At 46.2% G+C, this 17,503-nt stretch overlaps 1 long non-coding RNA gene across 1 annotated transcript in view; it reads right to left on the reverse strand.

Annotated features, from left to right (window-relative positions):
• Positions 1 to 17,503, reverse strand: part of LOC139255820 (uncharacterized) — a 33,659-nt gene continuing 16,156 nt past the window's right edge. Inside the window, exon 2 of the long non-coding RNA XR_011592140.1 lies at positions 1 to 309. This is a non-coding gene — a long non-coding RNA (uncharacterized lncRNA). The remainder of the gene's footprint in view (positions 310 to 17,503) is intronic.

Below are 17,503 nucleotides of genomic sequence, written 5' to 3' on the forward strand. Positions count from 1 at the left end.
TTCTTTATTTTTTTTGATTCTGTTGGTTTTATTAAATTGTTACAGACAGTTGCCTTCTGTGAAGGTTTAATATTAAATGCATTTTGCTGTATAAACCAATTTAACATTTCTAGTCTATAAATAGACATTTGCGTCAAAATATTAGAATTGTGGGAGGGGGAGGGGTGTGGTAGCCCAGTGCGAAAAAACAATGGAGTTCTTGTTTCCCAACTCAATGTTTATAAGCTGAAGTCCCAGGGTTGCCTCTTGCTTTGTTTCATCTGCCCTATTCCAACAAGGTAAGGCATTGGCCAGTGCACTGTGGCTGCCCTGTGGACAGAAAATTAGCAAATATATTAATATGTCCAAAAGTAAACACATTGGAGTAGAGTAGAGGGCACAATCGGCAAAACTGTAAATTGTGCCCGAAAAAAACAGCGGAACTGAGCAGAAACGCCAGGCCATTTTAAGGAACGAATCACAATAGTGCAAAATGCGACGTGGGTTTGTCATCACCCTTGTGCGGTCACAATCATTACTGATATTTTTGTAATAGTCAGCGTGTGTTGTGTAAAAAGGCTAAAAGCATTTCTTTTTTTTTTTAAACACAATTCTTCTGACCTATGTAGCTGTCAACAATGTGGCACCAACTTACCACGTTCACGGAAAAGGCATTGACACGATTGTCTTAAAAGATGTTTAGAAATATTGGTCAGAAATTTGTTTAATTGGACTCTTTCAAAGTGCTGGCACAGGTACAAGGGGCTGATTGGTTTCCTTCTGTGCTGTAAGATTCTATGACATTCAATATTTCAAGAAAATTCCAAGTATTCACAATATGTAAGAACCTTTTTCAAAGAATATAAAATTTGTTGCTAGTCGGGACACGAGGACTTACAGATCTGGAAACATACATACTGGGGGTAATTTTGACTTTGGGTGAAAATGTAAAACGGGTGATATTGATACAGCCACTAATTATACATCTCTCCCAATTTCCTTTCCCATTGATTTCAATCGGGAGAGATAGACACTGGGTGGCCAATCCAATATCGTATATTTTACACTATCGCCCAAAGTTCATGTTATCCCTCCAACCCCTCACAAAGAGTGTTACAGAATGAGACTAGTTGTGGAGCGATCTCTCTTATATAGTTACCTAATCCATATACTAAAATATATCCTGCAGTTGGCAGCTTGAGTCTCTCATGTACAAATTGTCACCCAGTTTTCAGTGGAAGAATAAAATATTGATGTAATCCACCTTCTGGAGCAATTGTTCTGTTTATTTGATAAGAGAAGGAGTTAATACATTTTCTGTAAAGAATACTGTATATTGTGTAAAAAAGGATCCATGATAAAATAGCATTGCACTGATGGGTGTTCCTGGACATCTCAGAAGTGCAATGCTATTTTACTAAATCTGAATGTTCTCTTACAAGGGATTACGATAAGTTACATTTTTTTGTGTATTTGCACAACAATGTTAAAGGATTTTAATAAATCTATGTAATAAAACTAAACATATTGTCGTAAGTATAAAAAAAACCTTGGATTACCTATAGCTGGTGTTTGCTACCTTCAGCACTTTGCCACCCATTACCAGAAGCATTACATCAGAAGTACACTAATTAAAAACCCTAGCAGTGACTTAACATAAATGAGTCAAACAACCAATGTTGACAATGTGGTCAAATAAAAGCCTTGTTCTGTAATCCTGCTTTTCCCACTACATTACCTACAGAATTTAAAAATGACTAGAATGAAATAATTCTGAAAACACAAATAGAAAGTAAGAACTCGCATTTCTCTCGTGTCTTTCACGACCTCAAGACATCCCAAAGTGCTTTACAGCCAATGAAGTACTTTTGAAGTGTAGTCACTGTTGTAACGTAAGCAACGCGGCAGCCAATTTGCGCACAGCAAGGTCCCACAAACAGCAATGTGGTAATGACCAGATAATCTCTTTTAGCGATGTTGGTTGAGGGATCAATTCTGGCCAGGACACAGGGGAGAATGCCCCTGCTCTTCTTCGAATAGTGCTGTAGGATCTTTGACATCCACCTGAGAGGGCAGACAAGGTCTCACATTAACGTCTTGTCCAAAAGACAGCACCTCAGACAGTGCAGCACTCCCTCAGTAGTGGAATGTCAGCTGACATTATGGGCTCTGGAGTGGGACTTGAACCCAAAACCTTGTGATTCAGAGAACAGAGTGCTACCCACTGACCACAGCTGATAACCATGTGTCAGGGAGAAATAGGTAGAATTTTATTTTAATATTTCATTGTATATTTCAGCATAGCTATAAAGAAATGTTCTAAAGGAACGGGCCTTTTACAGGCTGCTGCGCTGCACAGGGCTGTGGAATGAGGGAATACTGATGCAATCCCTGTGACCAGTGTTAGGTTGGTTGGTGCCAGATGGAGACTGTGCGCCTTTCTCCGAAAATTCAGATGCAGGTGTCAGCACTAAATAACTGTGTTAATAGGCAGGGAACAGCAATATTGTGTAGCGTTCGATGCAAGCCACTCACCCACCCACACTCTCAACACTCCTCTCCTCCCTGGGTGTAACAATACTGGAGAGTAAATGAGAGGATGCGTGCTCTTACCTGAAGAGTTAATACCATCAGAAAAAGAGCATTGGACTGGATCCATTTGCAAATTTTTACTCTTCAATTTTCTTCCTTCCTCATGAAAGTGCCCACTTGTGCCAGAAATATAGTTCCACTCAGCAGACCTAACGATGCCGACTCATGCAAGACACAGTTCCATGAATCATAGAACCATAGTCATTTATAGCACAGAAGGAGGCCATTTGGCCCATGGTGCCTGTACCAGTTCTTTGAATGTGCTTAGTCCCACATCCCCGTTTTTTTGTCTGTAACCCTGTAAGCTCCTCATCCTCAAGTACCCTTCAACTCCCTTTTAAAGTTATTCATGGAATCAGCTTCCACCACCTTTTCAGGTAGATCGCGACAACTCGAATAAAATTCTCCTCATCTCGCCTCGAGATCGTTTGCCAGTGATTTTAAATCTATGAAGGTGCTGACTCTTGCTGGAGTACAGTTCGACCAGTGCCAGTCACCCCCTGACACTTCCCCACTCATGGTCTTTCTCTGAGAATTGGTAGACTGTTTCCCCGCCCCCCCCGCTTTCCCAGCCCTTGAAGCCAATAATTACTGTCCCAGCTGAAAGCAACGGACTCATCATGAACTGAGAACCTTCCTGCCACACTAGTTGATGCAAGCACCATCAGAAGAGCAGAAACGTACTTATGATCAATCAGGAATCTCAGTGATGGTGAGACAATTCCAACATCCACATTCACTTACCTTATCATCAAATTAAATTATATTTCCGCTAGATGACTTACTCAGCACTTATAGTGGATCTCTGGGCAGCAATCATCCATTATTTACCCCCTAAGGGATATCTGAAAGATGAACCGGAAGCCAACACTGCCAGTTACCAACTCCTAATCACTGTCTTAACACGAATGGGATAACTGGATAGCTATTTTAAAATATCTGTTGTTATAAGTGTCCATTCTGGAAATAATCTCAGGATCACAATTCTATTTTATAATGTATCGCCACTGCAAGTCGAACTGACAGTCAGAAGAACATGAAACAATAATCTACCAAAATTCTCGGGATTCTGGAGCGATCCCAGCGGACTGGAAAACCGCAAATCTAACACCCCTATTTAAAAAAGGAGGCAGACAAAAAGCAGGAAACTATAGACCAGTTAGCCTAACATCTGTTATGTATGCCAACCTCACCAATGTGTAAGACTTGCCACCAGGGGCGCACCTGTGGGAGACCAACATTAAAGAGACCAAGGTCACAACAGTTTGAGCTTACAACACAGTCTTGTGGATTAATTTCGAATACAATAATTGGTGATGAGTTACAGATCACGAACTTTCACGTGGTAATGGCTGCTGTTGGTATTCTTGAGAGATTTGTTGAGGGGGATGATTGGGAAGCCTTTGTTGAACGTTTCGACCAGTACTTCGTGGCCAACGAGCCGGACACGGCGGTCAAGCGCAGGGCTATTCTCCTCACCGTATGTGGGTCTTCGATATATGGCCTCGTCAAAAATCAAACCAACGGACAAGACTTACACAGAACTGTGCATGCTGGTTTGGGAACACTTCAAGCCGAAGGAGAGCATCCTAATGGCCAGGTATCGCTTTTACACGCACCATCGCTCCGAGGGCCAGAAGGTGGCGAACTTTGTCGTCGACCTAAGACGCTTTGCGGGACAGTGTGAATTTGCCGGATCTTTGGGGGAAAATGTTGCGGGACTTTTTCGTGCTTGGAATCGGCCACGAGGTCATTCTTCACAAACTGCTGTCTGCCAAATCCCTAGATCTGAGCAAGGCCATCACGATAGCCCAGGCTTTCATATCCACGAGCGACAACACGAAACAGATATCTTCACAGCATGAAACAGATATCTTCACCGGCAAGTACTGTGCATAAAATAATGCCTTCAGCAGGCAGAACTGTACATGGCAGGGCCTACCTGACTGCAGAGGCCAGGCCTAGGGTGACTCAGAGACCACTGTGGGGTGTGAATGTGTATCCATTAACACCATGTTGGTGATGCGGGGGCAGTCATAGAGCCCATCAATGTCAATTCAAGCCCTATGTGTGCAAGGGTTGTGGAACAATGGGACACCTCCAGCGAATATGCAAACGACCTGTGACTCACCACGTCGCAGAATCAGCACCTCTGCTGATCCAGCGTGGATCATGCTGAACGAGCAGGAGAGGCTACTCAACCTGAGGATGAAGAGGAAGTGTATGGGGTACACACCTTCTCCACCAAAAGCCCTCCAATAATATTAAAAGTTAACGGCATTCCAATCTCCATGGAATTGGACACGGGGGCGAGTCAATCAATCATGAGCCAGAAGGCTTTTGAGAAACTGTGGGGCAACAAGGCACAGAGGACAAAACTGAGCCCGATTCACACAACGCTGCGCACTTACACCAAAGAACTCATACCTGTTATCGGCAGTGCGGCAGTGAAAGTATTGTACTACGGAATGGTGCATGATTTACCACTATGGATTGTACCAGGCGATAGTCCAACGCTGTTCAGCAGAAGCTGGTTAGGAAAGATCCGATGGAACTGGGACGACATCAAAGCACTGTCTTCAGTGGATGACGCCCCGTGCGCCCAGGTGCTAAACAAATTCCAGGAGTTATTTGAGCCAGGCATCGGCAACTTCACAGGTACCAAGGTGCAGATCCATCTTGTTCCTGGGGCACGGCCCGTTCATCACAAGGCCCGAGCAGTCCCATATATGATGCGAAAGTCGAGATCGAGCTGGACAGATTTCAACAAGAGGGAATTATATCGCCAGTCGAGTTCAATGAATGGGCCAGTCCAATCGTGCCAAAGAGTGATGGGCCAGTCAGAATCTGCGGGGACTACAAGGTAACGATCAACTGAGTCTCGTTACAGGACCAGTACCCACTACCTAAAGCAGAGGACCTATTCGCAACGCTAACAAGGGGAAAGTCGTTCACCAAACTAGATCTAACCTCTGCTTACATGACACAGGAGCTGGCTGAACCGTCAAAGAAATTGACGTGCATCAACACGCACAAAGGACTGTTCGTGTACCACAGATGCCCTTTTGGGATTCGCTCGGCTGCGGCCATCTTCCAGAGGAACATGGAGAGTTTGCTGAAATCGGTTCCATGCACCGTGGTGTTCCAAGACGACATTTTGATCACTGGTCGCAACACCACCGAACACTTGCACAACCTGGAAGAGGTTCTAAAGCGACTGGACAGAGTGGGACTCAGGCTGAATCGCTCCAAGTGTGTTTTCCTGGCACCAGAGGTCGAATTTCTGGGAAGAAAGATTGTGGCAGACGGCATCAAACCCACGGACTCCAAGACGGAGGCCATCAAGAATGCACCCAGACCACAGAATGTGACGGAGCTGCGTTCGTTCCTGGGACTCCTCAACTATTTTGGTAACTTTCTACCGGGGTTGAGCACTTTGCTGGAACCCTTGCATTTATTGCTACGCAAAGGTGACGACTGGGTTTGGTATAAATCTCAAGAGACAGCCTTTAATAAGGCCAGAAACCTGCTATGCTCTAACAAGTTACTTGTATTGTATGAGTCATGTAAACATGTAGTACTAGCTTGTGATGCGTTGTCATACGGGATCAGTTGTGTGTTAGAGCAAGCCAATGTGTCAGGCAAACTGCAACCAGTTGCATATGCGTCCAGAAGTTTATCTAAGGCTGAAAGAGCCTACAATATGGTTGAGAAAGAAGTGTCAGCATGTGTGTACGGGGTTAAAAAAATGCACCAATACCTATTTGGTCTCCGGTTCAAGCTCGAAACCAACCACAAACCGCTTACTTCACTGCTCTCAGAAAGCAAAGGTATTAACACCAATGCTTCGTCCCGCATCCAAAGATGGGCACTAACGTATGACTATGTAATCCGCCACAGACCAGGCACTGAGAACTGTGCAGATGCCCTCAGTCGGCTACCATTGCCCACCACCGGGGTGGAAATGGCGCAACCCGTAGATTTGCTTCTGGTAATGGATGCTTTTGAGAGCAAGGGGTCACCCATAATGGCTCGCCAGATCAGGACCTGGACTAGCCAGGACCTGTGCTATCACTAGTAAAAAGCTGCATCCTTAATGGGAGCCGGTCGGCGGTTCCCGGGGAAATGCAAGATGAAATTAAGCCGTTCCACTGACGTAAAGATGAATTGTCCATTCAATCGGATTGTCTTCTATGGCGGAATCGCGTGGTTTTGCAAAACAAGGCAGGGAAATGTTTATACGCGACCTACACAGTACCCACCTAGGCATAGTCATGATGAAGGCTATCGCCAGGTCGCACGTTTGGTGGCCCAGCATTGACTCCGAATTGGAGTCATGCGTACATCAATGCAACACTTGCTCACAGTTGAGCAATGCACCCAGGGAGGCCCCACTGAACCTGTGGTCATGGCCCTCCAAACCGTGGTATAGGATCCACGTAGATTTTGCTGGCCCTTTTCTAGGAAAGATGTTTCTAGTAGCAGTGGATGCTTACTTTAAATGGATTGAATGTATAATAATGTCATCATGTACGTCCACTGCCACCATTGAAAGCCTCAGGGCCATGTTCGCTACCCATGGTTTGCCCGACGTCCTTGTTAGTGAAAATGGACCATGTTTCACCAGCTCGGAATTCAACGAGTTCATGACCCACAATGGCATTAAACATGTCAGGTCTGCCACATTTAAGCCCGCATCCAATGGTCAAGCGGAACGGGCAGTCCAAACCATCAAGCAGAGCTTGAAACGCGTAACGGATGGCTCGGGTCCTGCTCAGCTACTGGACACGTCCCCACTCGCTCACCGGGGTTCCCCCTGCAGAATTGTTGATGAAGAGAGCACTCAAAACCAGGCTGTCCTTAGTCCACCCGGATCTCCATGATCACGTAGAAACCCAGCGGCATCGGCATAACGCGTACCACGATCGCGCAGCTGTATCGCGTGACATTGAGATTAATGATCCTGTGTTTGTTCTCAATTACGGTCATGGTCCCAAATGGATTGCTGGCACTGTTTTAGCCAAAGAGGGGAATTGAGTGTTTGTTGTTAAACTGTTGAATGGGCAAACATGCAGAAAGCACTTGGATCAGACCAAACTGCGATTCACTGACAACCAAGAACAGTTTGGAGAAGACTTTACCATCTATGATCCACCAACAAACCCCCAACCAGCAAGCGACCTCGCTGTCAACCATGAGGACCCATCATGTCCGACAGTCCGATCAGACCAGCCGTGCGGCCGTGCAGCAATGATCCGACCAACTCACCCATGCCAGGAATTCAACTCAGAGACCCGGGAACGCAGAGGGCCAGATCGCCTCAACTTGTAAATAACATAAGACTTTGTGGGGGGAGTGATGTTATGTATGCAAACCTCACCAATGTGTAAGACTTGCCACCAAGGGCACACCTGTGGGAGACCTAAGAGTCACCTGTGCACCCTGGGCAAGCAGGTATAAAAGGCAATCCACCATGCTGCTTCTTCACTTTGGAGTTACATTAAAGAGGCCAAGGTCATAATGGTTTGAGCTTACAACACAGTCTTGTGGAGTTATTCTGAACATAACAACATCTGTCGTTGGGAAAATGCTGGAGTCCATTATTAAGGAAGCAGTAGTGGGACATTTGGAAAAGCATGATTCAATCAAGCAGAGTCAGCATGGTTTTATGAAAGGGAAATCATCTTTGACAAATTTGCTGGAGTTCTTTGAGGATGTAACGTGCCGGGTGGATAAGGGGGAACCAGTGGATGTGGTGTATTTGGATTTCCAGAAGGCATTCGATAAGGTGCCACATAAGAGGTTACTGCACAAGATAAAAGTTCATGGGGTTGGGGGTAATATATTAGCATGGATAGAGGATTGGCTAACGAACAGAAAATAAAGAGTCAGGATAAATGGGTCATTTTCCGGTTCGCAAACAGTGACTAGTGAGGTGCCGCAGGGATCGGTGCTGGGTCCTCAACTATTTACAATCTATATTAATGACTTGGATGAAGGAACCAAGTATAATGTAGCCAAGTTTGCTGATGATACAAAGATGGATGGGAAAGCAAATTGTGAGAAGGACACAAAAAATCTGCAAAGGATACAGTTAGGCTAACTGAGTGGGCAAAAATTTGGCAGATGGAGTATAATGTGGAAAAATTTGAGGTTATCCACTTTGGCAGAAATAATAGAAAATTATAATTTAAATGGAGAAAAATTGCAAAGTGCTGCAATACAGAGAGACCTGGGGGTCCTTGTGCATGAAACACAAAACGTTAGTATGCAGGTACAACAAGTAATCAGGAAGGCAAATGGAATGTTGGCCTTTATTGCAAGGGGATAGAGGAGAAAAGCAGCGAAGTCCTACTACAACTGTACAGGGTATTGGTGAGGCCACACCTGGAGTATTGCGTACATATTTAAAGAAGGATATACTTGCATTGGAGTCTGTTCAGAGAAGGTTTACTAGGTTGATTCCAGAGATGAGGGGGTTGACTTATGAAGATAGGTTGAGTAGGTTGGGCCTATACTCATGGGAGTTCAGAAGAATGAGAGGTGAACTTATTGAAACATATAAGATTACTGGCTCAAAATTGGCCCCTGCAGATTTTTGGCGCACTCACCGGAGTTGTGCCACTTTTGTACGATGAAAAGGGCGCCGAAAAAATGTCCTCCAATTCTAGCCGCTGTGTTGCCTCTCCCGGGGCTTGGCGCAGCATGGGCAGTGTATCAATAATACAATACCAGGAATTGGTGAGTGTAGATGAACGGAGTCTTGTGTTTTGAGATGAAACATAGAAACATAGAAAATAGGTGCAGGAGTTGGCCATTCGGCCCTTCGAGCCTGCACCACCATTCAATATGATCACGGCTGATCATGCAACTTCAGTACCCCATTCCTGCTTTCTCTCCATACCCCTTGATCCCTTTAGCCATAAAGGCCACATCTAACTCCCTTTTGAATCTATTTAACGAACTGGCCTCAACAACTTTCTGTGGTAGAGAATTCCACAGGTTCACCACTCTCTGGGTGAAGAAGTTTCTCCTCATCTCGATCCTAAATGGCTTACCCCTTATCCTTAGACTGTGACCCCTGGTTCTGGACTTCCCCAACATTGGGAACATTCTTCCTGCATCTAATCTGTCCAATCCCGTCAGAATTTTATATGTTTCTATGAGATCCCCTCTCATTTTTCTAAATAATAGATGAAGGTAGGATTATTTACTTCTATTAATTTGTTATTGAATGCTTATTACTTTTTGTGCTTTGTTTAGTGCTTTGTAAGTCTTGGTGCTTTAGATGCAGGTCATCTCCGCTTCCTTCCGTTTTTTATTTGTTATTGAATGCTTATTTTTGTGCTCTGTTTCGAGTTTTGAAATGAAGGTAGGACTAAGTTTTATTTTTTATTTCTTCTTGAATGTTTTTATGTCTTCTTGAATGCTTACTACTTGTTGTGCTTTGTTTAGTGCTTTGCAAGGTCCTCTCCGCTTCCCTTCCTGCCCCTATCTCTGGCCTAATGGTCTCCAATGTACCTACCTATGCTGATTCCTTAACTCTCCGCAAGGGTTTTCACAAGCGGCTACAAGTGGCCACATAATCTGGCCTAAGTTAGTTTGGAATAACTATTAGCTATCCATAGTGGCCTAAATGGCCAAAACGGGCGCAGGTGGCTGGTAATGCCCCCTTTTGAAAAAAAAAACAACTAAACTAAAAAAATCCTGACTAACTCACTTACACTGGTGCAAATTGAATGTGCAAACTGGGGATTTTTAAGATACTGCAGAAAAATCAAGTTGATCCAAAAAAAACAGCAACTCCTGGCCAATTTTGAGCCCAATGCGTCTTCATGGCAACATTGTGGAGTTTTTGGGGAGAAAGATCGTGGCGGACGGCATTCGGCCCACAGACGCCAAGCCAGAGGCTATCAGGAACGCGCCCAGACCACAGAACGTCACGGAGCTGCGGTCGTTCCTGCGACTCCTCAACTATTTTGGTAACTTCCTACCGGGGTTAAGCACCCTCTTAAAACCCCTACATGTGTTATTGCATAAAGGTGAGAACTGGGTATGGGGAAAAAAACACGTAATTGCTTTTGGGAAAGCCAGAAACATTTTATGCTCCAACAAGCTGCTTGTATTGTATAACCTGTGTAAAAGATTTGTGCTAGCATGTGACGTGTCGTCGTACGGAGTCGGGTGTGTATTACATTGAAACATAGAAAATAGGTGCAGGAGTAGGCCATTCGGCTCTTCTACCCTGCACCACCATTCAATGAGTTCATGGCTGAACATGCAACATCAGTACCCCCTTCCTGCTTTCTCGCCATACCCCTTGACCCCCTAGGAGTAAGGACTTCATCTAACTCCTTTTTGAATATATTTAGTGAATTGGCCTCAACAACTTTCTGTGGTAGAGAATTCCACAGGTTCACCACTCTCTGGGTGAAGAAGTTTCTCCTCATCTCGGTCCTAAATGGCTTACCCCTTATCCTTAGACTGTGACCCCTGGTTCTGGACTTCCCCAACATTGGGAACATTCTTCCTGCATCTAACCTGTCTGAACCCATCAGAATTTTAAATGTTTCTATGAGGTCCCCTCTCATTCTTCTGAACTCCAGTGAATACAAGCTCAGTTGATCCAGTCTTTCTTGATATGTCAGTCCCGCCATCCCGGGAATCAGTCTGGTGAACCTTCGCTGCACTCCCTCAATAGCAAGAATGTCCTTCCTCAAGTTAGGAGACCAAAACTGTACACAATACTCCAGGTGTGGCCTCACCAAGGCCCTGTACAACTGTAGCAACACCTCCCTGCCCCTGTACTCAAATCCCCTCGCTATGAAGGCCAACATGTCATTTACTTTCTTAACCGCCTGCTGTACCTGCATGCCAACCTTCAATGACTGATGTACCATGACATCCAGATATCGTTGCACCTCCCCTTTTCCTAATCTGTCACCATTCAGATAATAGTCTGTCTCTCTGTTTTTACCACCAAAGTGGATAACCTCACATTTATCCACATTATACTTTATCGGCCATGCATTTGCCCACTCACCTAACCTATCCAAGTCACTCTGCAGCCTCATAGCATCCTCCTCGCAGCTCACACTGCCACCCAACTTAGTGTCATCCGCAAATTTGGAGATACTACATTTAATCCCCTCGTCTAAATCATTAATGTACAGTGTAAACAGCTGGGGCCCCAGCACAGAGCCTTGCGATACCCCACTAGTCACTGCCTGCCATTCTGAAAAGTACCCATTTACTCCTACTCTTTGCTTCCTGTCTGACAACCAATTCTCAATCCACGTCAGCACACTACCCCCAATCCCATGTGCTTTAACTTTGCACATTAATCTCTTGTGTGGGACCTTGTTTAAAGCCTTCTGAAAGTCCAAATACACCACATCAACTGGTTCTCCCTTGTCCACTCGACTGGAAACATCCTCAAAAAATTCCAGAAGATTTGTCAAGCATGATTTCCCTTTCACAAATCCATGCTGACTTGGACCTATCATGTCACCTCTTTCCAAATGCGCTGCTATGACATCCTTAATAATTGATTCCATCATTTTACCCACTACTGAGGTCAGGCTGACCGGTCTATAATTCCCTGTTTTCTCTCTCCCTCCTTTTTTAAAAAGTGGGGTTACATTGGCTACCCTCCACTCAATAGGAACTGATCAAATGGAATGTTGGAAAATGACTGTCAATGCATCCGCTATTTCCAAGGCCACCTCCTTAAGTACTCTGGGATGCAGTCCCTCAGGCCCTGGGGATTTATCGGCCTTCAATCCCATCAATTTCCCCAACACAATTTCCCGACTAATAAGGATTTCCCTCAGTTCCTACTCCTTACTAGACCCTCTGACCCCTTTTATATCCGGAAGGTTGTTTGTGTCCTCCTTAGTGAATACCGAACCAAAGTACTTGTTCAATTGGTCTGCCATTTCTTTGTTCCCCGTTATGACTTCCCCTGATTCTGACTGCAGGGGACCTATGTTTGTCTTTACTAACCTTTTTCTCTTTACATATCTATAGAAACTTTTGCAATCCGTCTTAATGTTCCCTGCAAGCTTCTTCTCGTACTCCATTTTCCCTGCCCTAATTAAACCTTTTGTCCTCCTCTGCTGAGTTCTAAATTTCTCCCAGTCCCCGGGTTCGCTGCTATTTCTGGCCCATTTGTATGCCATTTCCTTGGCTTTAATACTATCCCTGATTTCCCTTGATAGCCACGGTTGAGCCACCTTCCCTTTTTTATTTTTACGCCAGACAGGAATGTACAATTGTTGTAGTTCATCCATGCGGTCTCTAAATGTCTGTCATTGCCCATCCACAGTCAACCCCTTAAGTATCATTCGCCAATCTATCCTAGCCAATTCACTCCTCATACCTTCAAAGTTACCCTTCTTTAAATTCTGGACCATGGTCTCTGAATTAACTGTTTCATTCTCTACCCTAATGCAGAATTCCACCATATTATGATCACTCTTCCCCAAGGGGCTTCGCACAACAAGATTGCTAATTAATCCTCTCTCATTACACAACACCCAGTCTAAGATGGCCTCCCCCCTAGTTGGTTCCTCGACATATTGGTCTAGAAAACGATCCCTTATGCACTCCAGGAAATCCTCCTCCACCGTATTGCTTCCAGTTTGGTTAGCCCAATCTATGTGCATATTAAAGTCACCCATTATAACTGCTGCACCTTTATTGCATGCACCCCTAATTTCCTGTTTGATGCCCTCCCCAACATCACTACTACTGTTTGGAGGTCTGTACACAACTCCCACTAACGTTTTTTGCCCTTTGGTGTTCTGCAGCTCTACCCATATAGATTCCACATCATCCAAGCTAATGTCAATCCTAACTCTTGCATTAATCTCCTCTTTAACCAGCAATGCTACCCCACCTCCTTTTCCTTATGTTCTATCCTTCCTGAATGTTGAATACCCCTGGATGTTGAGTTCCCAGCCCTGATCATCCTGGAGCCACGTCTCTGTAATCCCAATCACATCAATATTTGTTAACATCTATTTGCACAGTTAATTCATCCACCTTATTACGGATACTCCTTGCATTAAGACACAAAGCCTTCAGGCTTGTTTTTTTAACACCCTTTGTCCTTTTAGAATTTTACTGTACAGTGGCCCTTTTTGTTCTTTGCCTTGGGTTTCTCTGCCCTCCACTTTTCCTCATCTCCTTTCTGTCTTTTGCTTTTGTCTCCTTTTTGTTTCCCTCTGTCTCCCTGCATTACAACAAGCTAACGTTGCGGGGAAGTTGCAACCTGTCGCCTATGCCTCTAGGACCTTGTCTAAGGCCGAGAGAGCCTACAGCATGATTGAGAAAGAGGCATTAGTGTGTGTGTTCGGAGTAAAGAAAATGTATCAGTACCTGTTTGGCCTCAAATTTGAGCTGGAAACCGATCACAAGCCCCTCATATCCCTGTTCGCTGAAAACAAGAGGATAAATACTAATGCCTCAGCCCGCATACAAAGGTGGGCACTCACGCTATCAGCGTATAACTATATCATCCGCCACAGGCCAGGCACCGAGAACTATGCGGATGCTCTCAGTCGGCTACCATTGCCCACCATGGGGGTGGAAATGGCGCAGCCTGTAAACTTGTTGATGGTGGCGCAGCCCACAGGCTTGTTGATGGTCATGGAAGCGTTTGAAAATGATAAATCACCTGTCACGGCCCGCCAGATTAGGACTTGGACCAGCCAAGATCCTCTGCTATCCCTAGTAAAAAACTGTGTACTGCATGGGAACTAGGCCAGCATCCCCGTTGAAATGCAAGAGCTAATCAAGCCGTTCCAGCAGCGAAAGGATGAGCTGTCCATTCAAGCAGACTGCCTGTTGTGGGGTAACTGCGTAGTGCTACCCAAAAAGGGCAGTGAGACGTTCATCTTGGATCTCCACAGCACACACCCGGGTAGAGTAATGATGAAAGCGATAGCCAGATCCCACGTGTGGTGGCCCAGTATCGACTCTGACTTAGAGTCCTGTGTATGGCAATGCCGCGTGTATGTTCAGTTGAGCAACGCACCCAGAGAGGCACCACTAAATTTGTGGTCCTGGCCCTCCAGACCATGGTCGAGGATCCATGTCGACTATGTGGGCCCGTTTCTTGGTAAAATGTTCCTGGTGGTGGTGGATGCTTTTTCAAAATGGATTGAATGTGAAATAATGTCGGGAAGCACCGCCACCACCACCATTGAAAGCCTGAGGGCCATGTTTGCCACCCACGGCCTGCCTGACATACTGGTCAGTGACAACGGGCCATGTTTCACCAGTGCCGAATTTAAAGAATTCATGACCCGCAATGGGATCAAACATGTCACCTCGGCCCCGTTTAAACCAGCCTCCAATGGGCAGGCAGAGCGGGCAGTACAAACAATCAAACAGAGCCTTAAACGAGTCACAGAAGGCTCACTCCAAACCCGCCTGTCCCAAGTACTGCTCAGCTACCGCACGAGACCCCACTTGCTCACAAGGGTGCCCCCGGCTGAGCTACTCATGAAAAGGACACTTAAAACCAGACTCTCGCTGGTGGCAGCAACAAAATGTAAACGATGGTCACGCCACTGTATCACGGGAAATTGATCTGAATGACCCTGTGTATGTGCTAAACTATGGACATGGTCCCAAGTGGATCGCGGGCACGGTGATAGCTAAAGAAGGGAGTAGGGTGTTTGTAGTCAAACTAGACAATGGACAAATTTGCAGAAAGCACCTGGACCAAACAAGGCCGTGGTTCACAGACTGCCCTGAACAACCCACAGCAGACACCACCTTTTTCGAGCCCACAACACACACCCAAAGATCAACGACACCATGCCGGACCAGGAAATTGAACCCATCACGCCCAACAGCCCAGCAAAGCCAGGCTCACCCAGCAGCCCTGCAGGGTCAACAACACGCCAGCCCAGAGAGGGCACAGCCAACACACCAGAACAGACATTTGTACCGAGGCGGTCCACCAGGGAAAGAAAGGCTCCCGACCGCCTCACCTTGTAAATAGTTTTCACTTTGACTTTGGTGGGGGGGGCGAGTGATGTTGTGTGTCTGTAAAGCATGCACTCCCATGTTCCACCACCAGGGAGCGCATCCCCTGAAGGGATCCCAGCATCCCTTGGGAGCACTGTATACAAGCCGGCCCCTAAGGCCTGTTCCTCACTCTGGAGTGTCTTAATAAAGACTGAGGTCACTGTTAATTTAACCTCCCTGTGTGCAGTCTCATCTGTGTTAGGAACACAATACTGGGGACGCAGGCTACAGCATTGGGTAGCCTGCTGAACCTGTATACGACCGTTAGGTGTTCGCCCGCTACATTGGCTGATTGCAATTTGCACCCGACATCGCTCAACAACATTTTGTTCGTTACAGCTGGACTTTTACATTGGTTACCAATTTCAAGCAGTTCATTCAAAAATGGCAGGTTGCTGGCCTCCTTTAAAATGGCCTTACTACTTTTACCCCAATCGTCTTCCTTGCGTGGAACCACGTGTCGTTGCTCCATTAGCGCTGCACCTCGTGGTTTGGATGTCATCTTTTCCCTGTCCAAAATGTCGACTGTCGCGATCTTCTTTCCCAGGGATTCTGCCACTGAAGCTGGGAAGGCACCCTCGGATCCAATCTTCCTCCCCAGGAGTCCTGCCACTGAAACCTGGAAGGTGCATTTGGGTCGTCTTGGCCGGATCATCGCCATGCAGTCGTGATGAGCGGTCTGTGCCTCGGGGGCTGCGTGGATCTGCTCTCCGGTGCCTGGTCCAACCGAAGGTGGGGGCTTGCTCTGCCTCTGAGCATCTGGGACGTCGATCGCTGGAGGGATGAAGTCTTCCCAGTTCCAATGAATCTTCCCCATCCATCTTCTTCCAAGTTGTGTTGGTCCATCACCTGAAACAATCCACAATGGTAAATTGTGCAACGTGCCATCATGGGATACACTTACATCCACACTACCAACAACTGATATCAGTTCCTTGGTGTAGGTGCGCAGCTTTGTCTGAACCGGGACTAGCTTGGGTCGTTCAGTTTGATCCTTCCATAGCCTCTCAAAGGCTTCCTGGATCATTACTGACTGAGTCTCCAACGTGTCTACTTTCATGAAGACTGGATCGCCATTTATCTCGACTTCCATTATCACTGGAGGACAATCTGTGGTGCAGGTATATACTCCATACACTTCGTCCTGGGACTGAGCTGCCTCTCTAGCCATCTCCTCGTAATCCGTGCTGGATTCACAGCCATCTGCTGACTCCTCTTGCACGTGGTGAGTCACAGCTCTTTTGCACATTCGCTGGAGGTGGCTCTTTGTGCTGCAGCCTTTGCACACATAGTCTCTGAACCGATACTGATGAGCCCTGTGATTACCTCTGCAACCCCAGCATGGTGCTACTCGACTTATGTTTGCATCCCTTGGCGGACTCTGAGTTAAAGGACTCGGGGGGCCTGTACGCTCTGCCCTGGGCAGATTCACGTTCAACAGTTCTGCCTGTGAAAGGCGCCATTCTATTTACAGTACTTGCTGAGTTTGAGTCCTGAGAGTGAGACATCATCTGCTTGGAATTGCAGCTTGAGGTCATGAACGCCTGGCTGATGCTGATGGCCTTCTACAGAGTGACGGTGGTTTCAACAGACAGTAGCCTGTGAAGAAGGGCCTCATGACCGATGTCAATTACGAAGACGTCCCGCAACGCATTGGCGAGGGATGCGCCGAATTCACACAATCCTGCCAGCCTCTTGAGGTCGGCAGCGTACTTTGCGATTTCCTGGCCCTCGGGGCTGCGGTGTGTATAAAATCGATGCCTGGCCGTGAGAATGCTCTCCTTTGGTTTGAGTTGGTCCCGAATTAGCACTTTCAGCTCCTCATATGACTTGGTCATCATTTTCTCTGGTGCAAGCAGGTCCCTGACGAGGCCGTAGACCGCGGGCCCAC

This window comes from Pristiophorus japonicus, chromosome 1 (genome assembly GCF_044704955.1).
Source record: "Pristiophorus japonicus isolate sPriJap1 chromosome 1, sPriJap1.hap1, whole genome shotgun sequence".
NCBI lineage: Eukaryota > Metazoa > Chordata > Chondrichthyes > Pristiophoridae > Pristiophorus > Pristiophorus japonicus.